Raw genomic sequence first — 7209 nt, forward strand, 5'->3', positions numbered from 1 at the left:
GGGGGAAAGCCTCCCGGAGAGGAAGCGGAGAGTAAAGCCGCCCGCCCCCCGCACCCTTTCCAAGCTGGCGGGCCCCGCTGCTCCAGGTGCGCGCGCCTTAAGGACGCTCCATCTCCGCGTGCGCTGCCAGCCTCGAGGGTCCCAAATACGCGCGCTCTTTTTTTCTGGAGAGCAGTGAAGGGGGAGGGGAGGCTGGGGCATAGGGTAGGGGTGCCAGGGAAGTTTGCTTAAAGGGAGGGAAAGGTCAGAGGTTAGGAGGGATTAAGCCTGGTGGTCCCGCTCACCCTCGGCGCCCAGAGAGGGACTGGCGGAAGCAGGGGATCCAGACATCTAAGAAAACGGGATCGGGGAGGAGGGCGTGGTCACAATGAAGACCGAAAGGTCCGAAAAGGAAACGCGCAGGGGAGCCGGGATGTCGGGATGCACAGCCGCAGGAAGAGAACCAGGAGACAAGAGGGGAGGGCTCACTCTCATGACTGTGCACCGCCCCCGCCCCCCAACCGTGACAAGGCCCTCTGCGTAGGGGCAGAGGGCACGTTCTCTCTGCACCATGTCGGCCCTCTCCGCTTCCACCCGGGGAATGCACGCTCCTCTATCAGGCCTGCCCCCGCCTGGCCCCTCTTGGTTACCTGCTCAGGAGGACCTCCAGAAGGCCCCCCTCTGCTTCCACCCGCCTCCCCAGATTCCCCAGAATAAATTCGCCCTGGGGTGAACTGCCCCCAGCCACCAGAGGACCTTGACGTTTGGGAACTTCCCAAAGCTACCAGGGCCAAGTGTAAAGGGATATTTCCTTCCCTGCTTAAGGTAGCATCATTCCTCTCCAGCTCTGAGCAAGAGACCCTGACACCTGATTGCCCTCTGGCCGCCTCCACCCCAGGTCTAATTGGCATTTCTGACTTAACCTTCCCCTCTAGTCCTCAGCTCCCATCCCCACGCCCCCCCACCCCCCATCGCTCTGGCCAAGACCCTGGAGGATGGTCTGGGCTCCTGGTCCCTCACAGGCCACACCCTGGTCTTCAGCTGGGCTTCGGGCTCTGCCTCCCGCGTCCACCCCACAGTTACCCACCTCCACGTCTCTCTCTCCCTCCGTGGCCCCTTCTACCCCTCCTGGAGAGCTGGTTGGTCTGGTTGGCCCCTCAGTCTCTTCTCTCTTCACACTTCATCCACACCAGTGGTTGCCAAGAATGCTGAGAATTAGACTCGATCCTGAAACACACCTCAGGGCCCTGTGTGACCTGCCCTGGCCACCTCTATCCCTGAGGTGATAAGGCTGGCCTCACTCAGCAAGCTCAGGCACCCTGACTCTGCCTGCCGCCAAGCCCTTCCTGCCTCGGGGGGTCCTGCCCCCCCCCCACCCCCGTCCTTGCTCTCCCGTCTGTGGAATTCCTTCCCAGACCCTTGGATACAGATGTCCTTAGCATGAAACCACGTCTCTACAGTAGCTCCTCCCCCAGGTATATTTTCCACAGCACACATGGCTACTTCCAGTCGTGAGACCTTAGGAGCTGTATGTATTTGGGATGTGCCTGTTGGTGACTGACTCATGTATAATGACAATAAAACCCACTTTATGTATACTCAAATCATATATTTTAATGACTGCTTACTATATTTCCTCAATGACTCCCCGATAGCTCAGACGGTAAAGAATCTGCCTGCAATGCAGGAGACAGGGTTTGATCCCTGGGTTGGGAAGATTCTCTGGAGGAGGGCATGGCAACCCACTCCAGTATTCTTGCGTGGAGAATCCCGTGGACAGAGGAGCCTGGTGGGCTACAGTCCATGGAGTTCCAAAGAGTCAGACACAACTGAGCGATATTTCGTCAAACAAAGCAAAATTAATCAGAAGAGTCGTGTTTCACATTTTTACGTACTTCTTTAATCTCTGGCTTGAAGGTTAAAGGTGGCTGGACCCTCATTTCTGCCGTGCAGTCCAGTATTTTGGTTCAATGTATGAAGGAAATGCTTCTCAGAGACATGTAGCTGGGAATGGAGAAATGTTTTATTATTACCCTTGTCATATGACTGTGGATTTTCTTCCTAAATATTAGACAAAATTCAACAGGTAGACATTTCTGGAGGGTTAGTTGCAATACGGAATCTGAAACCGTATCAACCATTGCTTCATACTCTGTTACATTAAAATCCGTGGAGCTGTCTTACGCGTTGAATGGATCTTTTATCCACATCATTCATTGGTCATTTGGAAAATAGTGCTTCTTGGGGTTATGCTGTTCTCCCAAGGGTTGACAGATTTTCTTAAACAATATCACAAAATCGCATTTGTTAATATCACCTCTGAGCTCATCAGAAAGGTCTTTAAATACCCGGAGGTTGTCTGGCTTACAGTAGCAGACACATGTTTTCCTTTTCACTTGAAAACTCAAACTTTATCCCCGGCCGCAGCCACTTGTTTCCTTGTAGGTGTGACAGGCTCCCTTCATTTACTTTCGAGAAAACGTCTGAACAGCTACGGCGTGTCTGCCAGGTGTGTTTTGCACAGGACAGAATCCCACGGCAGAGGGCCAGTTGCTCAGAGCTCACCCACAGGGGCTCCCCTTAGCTCCCACCCTTGCGGGTGCAGCGCTGTGGACACAAGCCCCCGGTTCCTTCCCCCGGAACATTCAAAGGATGGGTACTCAGGGGCCAAGCCTTAGCAAAGCTCATACCGTCCATGCTTCTTCAGGGACATTGTTCAGTGAAACCGCCCTCTTTAAGCCCACTCTGTGTGCGTGGCTGCTGGGGCCGTGGCCTGCGGCGGGGGCGGGGGGACTCAGCCTCGGGGGCGCCGGTGCTTGTGCACCTCGCGCCAGTGTCTGGGGGGTGACGAAGAAAAACGATAGCTCAGCACAACTGTAACGTGGGTTAGGGGTCTTGGGGATCTGCAGACAACACTCTGAGAACTGCTGTGTGCCCAGGGGGGTTTTGTGAATGAGTGCTTTCGACTGAGGCTTCCAGAGGTGGATATACAGTCTTGATCCAGAGCTCCTTTGACTTCGGAAGGTGACAGGGCGTGTGCAGTATGTGTGACCTAGCCCCGTGGGTGCTGACGACTCCCATACTCAGACACACGACTGTCTCCACAGTGAGAGCATCGCAGGAGTCATGGCCGTGGGAGAGCAGCCGTGAGAAACCGCACATCCGTTCAGATCGCGTTTTGCCACCAAATAAGTTGCACAAGTGACTTTTGGTTCTGGTTTTGGAGTTGGCGACCTCTGTCACTCTCTCCACTCATCGCGGGGCAGCCGGCGCACAGAGGCTGGCCTGGGGTCCCCTGGGGACGGAGGAGTGGTTCTCGGATGGAGGTGCGGCCCCCACGCAGGGCTCAGATCACGGGCATCCAGGCCGGGGGCACTCAAGCCCCTCTCTGCCTGGCCCTGGGCCTCTCCCGCCCGCTCAGGCTGCGTGTGTCCTGCTTATGCTGCCCTGCAGCCGCTCAGGGCACTCTGAACACTCCAGACACTTTCCAGCTTGCAGACTTGTCTTGCAGCCTCACCCACGAGAATCCAAGTTCCTCTAGGTCCTCGGCGGTGGACGGGGAGGTCAAGGTGATGATGGGGATGGTGAGGGGTGGGAGCAAGTTAGGGGGCTGGGGGCTCTCCCCACCCTGTCCTTGGGGTCTCTTTGCCCTGTGCTCCAGCCCCCCGGGACCTCCGAGTCCTCAACCATGCTTATGGTCACTCACCTTCAGAGACACCTGCTTGGTGTCTGCGTTGGGCCCACAGACCCCGGTATGGTGGCAGGGGTGTGGGCCATCTCAGGGAGACGTCCCCAAGGAGACAGGCCATGACAGCTTGTCCCCAGCACATGGCAGTGAGGACAGGTCATGGCTGTGGAGCAATTGCTGGGTCCTTGGGACTGTTCTAGAACCTTCTGTGGAACGATCTGTTGAAATGCCCAGTAGCCCCTGGGCTTCTGTACCCATCAGCGCTCTCCAAAGAGAACGCACTAAGACGCTGGTTTGCAGACTGAGGCTGCCACATCCAGGATCCTGGGGGCTGCTGCAGGCTGGACGCTCGGGTGGGAGCAGAGGCCGTGGTCTCCAGCAAGGTTCCTTCTCCTCCAGGAGACCTCCACCTTTGCTCTTGAGGCCTTGAGCTGGCCAGGTGAGGCCCATCTGCATTATGGAGGGTCATCTCCTTCACTTAACGTCACCTGATTGTAGGTGGTGATCACCTCTACAACACTCCCCACCATGCCCCCCCGAGGGGGATGGTGTTTTCAGACCAGGTCCTGGAGCCTCACGAAGTGACCCCCAAAACCCAGCATTCAGGCTCAGGGTGGTGTGATCAGATCTGCAGGAAGGGAATTAAAACGCAGGCTCCTGGACCCCAGCCTGAGCCCGACTTTCTGGGCAAGAGACCTGGAAACCTTCTTTAACAACAACAACAACAAAGTTATTTATTTACTTTTGGTCGTGTTGGGTTTCCATTGCTGCGAGGGATTTTTCTCTAGTGGTGGAGAGCAGGGACTACTCTCTAGCTGCGGTGTGCAGGCTTCTTGCAGCAGCTTCTCTCATTGGGGGGCTCCCAGGCTCTAGGGCCAGAGAAGGCAATGGCAACCCACTCCAGTACTCTTGCCTGTCAAATCCCATGGACGGAGGAGCCTGGTAGGCTGCAGTCCATGGTGTCGCTAAGAGTCGGACACGACTGAGCAACTACACTTTCACTTTTCACTTTCCTGCATTGGAGAAGGAAATGGCAACCCACTCCAGTGTTCTTGCCTGGAGAATCCCAGGGACAGGGGAGCCTGGTGGGCTGCCGTCTCTGGGGTCACACAGAGTCGGACACGACTGAAGTGACTTAGCAGCAGCAGGCTCTAGGGCATGCAGGCTTCATAGTTGGGGCTCCCAGGCTCTAGAACACCGGCTCAGTAGTTCTGGAGCATGGGCTCAGTGGCTCCATGGCGTGTAGGATCTTCCTGGAACAGCAACTCATGGTCCCCTGCCCTGGGAGGCGGATTCTTTGCCTCTGAGCCACCAGGAAGGGCTGGAAACCTTCATTTCAACTAAGGTCCCTGATGACGGAGGCCCACCGAGGTCTGGCTCCTCTGGCGAGGGTGAAGCTCCAGAAGGGTGGGCTGGGCGGTCTCTCCCTTGCAGTAGCACATCATCAGCCATGGGCCCTCTGGTGCGTGACACGGACTGTGGCCCCGAAGTGGGCAGAGGATGAACCGGAACGAGAACCAGCCGGCGAGTCTTCCCGGGTGACCCCATGCGTGTGCGACGAAGAAAACAAGCATGCCCTGTGTGGCCCAGACGGGGTGACCCAGCCTACCACTGGGGTGCTGGCCCCGCCCGCCTGAGATGAAACGGGGTGTCGGCGTTCACAATGGGGTGCACAGCCTGCCCCTCCAGTGCCCCGGCCCCACCCTCGGGGCTCTGGGTCCCGTGGACACCTCCCTGCCCCTCTCATCCTGGGCTAAGACGGTCTCCACTTGGTCAATGCCTACCCACTCCCCCTGCCCCACGGGCCTCGCGATTTCACAGGGGAAGAGTTAACAGCTCCACACAAAGGACTGACTCATAGACATGAGGGTCCTAGGAAGAGGGGGCAGCACGGGACTTGTGAACCTGGGGACCTTGGAAGGGTCCCTCAGCTCTGTCCCCATCCGCCCGATGCCTGCTGCTCGTCCCTAAGTGGGCAGAGGGGCTGACCGCCTAGGAGGCCGGGTCAGTGAACTGTCCTAAGTCCATCCTGGCTGCTGTAATAAAACATTGAACACAGAGCGGCTGAAACACCGTTTATCCTTCAGTCTGGAGGCTGGGCATGTGAGATCCAGGGCCCAGCAGATTTCGGGTCTGGTGGGAATCTGCTTTCGGGCTCACAGACGGCCACTTCTCGCCATGTCCTCACTTGGGAAAGCGGCAGGGAGTTTCTGGGGTCTCTTATGAGGGCGCTGATCCCAGCATGAGGGCCCCACCTCCTGACACCAGCACCTTGGCGGTTAGATTCCAGGTGAATCTGGAGGTCGGCGGGACAAACATTCAGTCTGTGACTATAACACGTTCTCAGCTCCCGGGGATTTGGGGTGGACATCTTAGGGGGCCGTGCTGTCTAACACAGCCAGTCTGCGGGGTCCAGCAGCGGTGTTCCGAGAACCACACGTCCTACCACGCGTCAGAGTGACAGGTTAGTATCGGAGCCACCCCGGCGTCCCTGGGTATTAGACTGGATTCTCTCTGGACTGCGGGGAGGAGGGGTTCCTACAATGCAAGATCGCCTGGGAGGTTCTCCACTGAGCAGAGCCTTGGTCTCATCGCGTCCTCCTGAGTCAGAAGCAGCTCTCTGCAGTCCAGGCTGTGACTCTGGAAGCTGCATTTTCAACCAGCTGGGTGGCTCCTCCCACACTCACTAAGATTTGACTCTCTGGATCCAGACCAAATGAGGCGTGGACCTGTCAACCAGGGAGCAGCGATGCCCAGTCCTCCCCTCCCCTCTGCGTTCACCTCAGGGGCATCAGTGGGCACCCTATTTCCCTGGTCTCACGTCCCGTGTGTGTCTGCCTGCCCGACCGGACCGTGGGTTTCAGGAGAGCAGGGTCTTTCCGCATTGCCGGCTGCCGCAGAGCCTGCAGGTACCCAGTGGAGGAGCCCAAGCCCCTGGGTGCCCTCTGCAATGTTGATCAGCCAGGGGGCATCCTCAATGCCCATGGCCCACTCGCCCGAAGGATTTAGAAAACAAAAACTGACCGTGGTGCATACTCAGAACCTCCTGAAGATCAGAGTGCAAAGGAGAAGTCATTTTTCTCAAGCTGCACTTCCTAATCGTACATACTCCGCATGTAAGCTCTTGGATTCTGTGCTTCCCGGGGACTAGGGCCTGGTTGGGTGCTAGAAGGGCTGCCACTCTGACCGCCAGTCAGTGACCGAGCACTCTGGGCAAATCCCCACATCCCTAGTGCTCCCGAGACAAGGTTTGGCGAGAGTCCCTCTGGCACTGTGGTTCCGCCTGAGACAGCTCCCGTCCACAGGTGGCTGGGCGGAAGGGATAGTTTCTAGGCTAATTGAGCATTGCCCCCAATTCCACTCTCTCCAAGAAAAAGGCTCTTGATTATTCACGTATGAGAATGTGGCTTTAAATAGCACCTCAATTTGCTTCCTCACCCATCCAGGGGTCTCTGTGGAGAGCAGGTGCCCAGGGGAATGGGTCTGTCTCCTAGAAGATCTGGAGCCGGGGTGGGGGGGTTGCCGTCTCCCCACCAGGGAGA

Source organism: Bos indicus x Bos taurus, chromosome 4, assembly GCF_003369695.1.
Source record: "Bos indicus x Bos taurus breed Angus x Brahman F1 hybrid chromosome 4, Bos_hybrid_MaternalHap_v2.0, whole genome shotgun sequence".
Taxonomy (NCBI): Eukaryota; Metazoa; Chordata; class Mammalia; order Artiodactyla; family Bovidae; genus Bos; species Bos indicus x Bos taurus.